General features: G+C 42.0%; 1 non-coding gene across 1 annotated transcript; it reads right to left on the bottom strand.

The window, feature by feature from the left end:
• Positions 1-482: 482 nt before the first annotated feature.
• On the bottom strand, positions 483-584 carry LOC115211358. The gene has a single exon (XR_003881626.1). It is a non-coding gene; the product is annotated as a U6 spliceosomal RNA (small nuclear RNA).
• Positions 585-2,565: the final 1,981 nt, after the last annotated feature.

The following is a 2,565-nucleotide window of genomic DNA, read 5'->3' as shown; positions in this document are numbered from 1 at the left end:
AGCTTCTCTCTCTTTCTACGTCATAAGCTCATAAACAAGAAATAGTTTAGAAACCATCATAGAGCAACACTCCTACAACCCGACTGTCATTCTCTTTACTCTCTCTCTCTCTTTTACTTGCTTCAGTCATTTGACCGTGGTCATGCTGGAGCACCGGACTTATTTTTTTTTTGTAAGCCTAGTACTTATTCTATCGGTTTCTTTTGCCGAACCGCTAAGTTACGGGGATACAAACACACTAACATCGGTTGTCAAGCGATGTTGGGGGGGGGGACAAATACAAACAAACAAACATATACACAAACATACATATATACGACGGGCTTCTTTCAGTATCCGTCTACCAAATCCACTCACAAGTCTTTGGTCGGCCCGAGTCTCTAGTAGAAGACACTTGCCCAAGGTGCCATGCAGTGGGAATGAACCCGGAACCATGGTTGGTAAGCAAGTATTTACCACACAACCACTCCTACGCCTATAAAAAGAATATGGAATGCTTCGCGAATTTGCGTGTCATCTTTGCACAGGGCCCATGCTAATCGCTGTATCGTTCCAATTTTAGCATATGTATAGCCGAAGCAATCTATAATATCCTTTCCTACTCTAGACACAAGGCCCGAAATTTTTTTTGGGGGGGGGGCTAATCAATTAGATCGACCCCAGTGCGCAACTGGTACTTAAGTTATCCACCCGAAAGGATGAATGGCAAAGTCGACCTCGGTGGAATTTGAGCTCAGAACATAAAGACAAACGAAATACCTATTTCTTTACTACCCACATGGGGCTAAACACAGCGAGGACAAACAAGGACAGACAAACGGATTAAGTCGATTATATCGACCCAAGTGCGTAACTGGTACTTATTTAATCGACCCCGAAAAGATGAAAGGCAAAGTCCTCAGCGGAATTTGAACTCAGAACATACCAACGGGTGAAATATCTATTTCTTTACTACCCATTAGAGGCTAAACACAGAGGGGACAAACAAGGACAGACAAACGGATTAAGTCGATTATATCGACCCCAGTTCGTAACTGGTATTTGTTTAATCGACCCCGAAAAGATGAAAGGCAAAGTCCTCAGCGGAATTTGAACTCAGAACATACCAACGGGTGAAATATCTATTTCTTTACTACCCACAAGGGGCTACACACAGAGGGGACAAACAAAGACAGACAAACGGATTAAGTCGATTATATCGACCCCAGTGCGTAACTGGTACTTGTTTAATCGACCCCGAAAAGATGAAAGGCAGAGTCGACCTCAGCGGAATTTGAACTCAGAACGTAGCGGCAGACGAAATACTACTAAGCATTTCGCCTGGCGTGCTAAAGTTCCTGCCAGCTTGCAGTCTTGTCATTCCTATAATATCATCATTCTGAAGGATAGGAATTAAAGAAAGTTCACAATTGTGTATTTTCTTGTTCTAATTGTTGTTGTTGTGGTGGTGGTGGTTTTTGTGGTTGTGTTTTCCTAGATTTGTCCTTTTGTTTTAATTTCTTATCGTACTCTACAACAACAGCTTTACTGCAAGCTTGCAACTTATTTACAGAGATATTCAGCTGAGTGGAACGGCATAAGTCGAACATCGGAATCGGATTAAGGACTTAATTCGCTAGACACCATCAAATACTGCTGCGATGGCAAATTCGTGTTTTAAATGTTTTCGTAAACGCAATTTCCGAATGAATATAATACCCAACTCCCGGTTTTTCAAATTGACAGAATCCAATAGTTCTTCCGAATCTCGATTCGAGACCAGTAATTTTGAGGGGAGGGGGTATGTCGATACATCCGCCTCAGTACTTGACTAGTGCTTTATTCTATCGACTCTAAATGGAGTGGGGCGTGGTGGTGCATAGTTAACTTCGATACAGTTTGAACTCAGAACTCGGATCTTTTCACTTTGACCGGCAAATTTAAAAAATAGTTTTTTGTAACTAAACAGGAGTGGCTGTGTGGTAAGTAGCTTGCTAACCAACCACATGGTTCCGGGTTCAGTCCCACTGCGTGGCATCTTGGGCAAGTGTCTTCTGCTATAGCCCCGGGCCGACCAATGCCTTGTGAGTGGATTTGGTAGACGGAAACCGAAAGAAGCCTGTCGTATATATGTATATATATATATGTATGTATGTGTGTGTGTGTTTGTGTGTCTGTGTTTGTTCCCCTAGCATTGCTTGACAACCGATGCTGGGTGTGTTTACGTCCACGTCACTTAGCGTTTCGGCAAAAGAGACCGATAGAATAAGTACTGGGCTTACAAAGAATAAGTCCCGGGGTCGATTTGCTCGACTAAAGGTGGTGCTCCAGCATGGCCGCAGTCAAATGACTGAAACAAGTAAAAGAGTAAAAGAGTAAAGAGTAAACACTTTTAAACCTCGTATACTGGTAGAATGTGTCACATTTTCTCAAGAACGCCAAGAGAAAAAGATATTTTATGTGACACATTCTACCAGTATACGAAGTTTAAAAGTGTTTAGTTACAAAAAATTATTTTAAAAATCTGCCGGTCAAACGGAAAAGATCCCAGAAGTCAAAAAGTCGGAAGAAATGTCACTGATCATT

This window comes from Octopus sinensis, linkage group LG4 (assembly GCF_006345805.1).
Source record: "Octopus sinensis linkage group LG4, ASM634580v1, whole genome shotgun sequence".
In the NCBI taxonomy this organism is placed as follows: Eukaryota; Metazoa; Mollusca; class Cephalopoda; order Octopoda; family Octopodidae; genus Octopus; species Octopus sinensis.
Note: the sequence above shows the minus strand (reverse complement) of the source record. Positions and strands in the feature narration are given on the sequence as shown.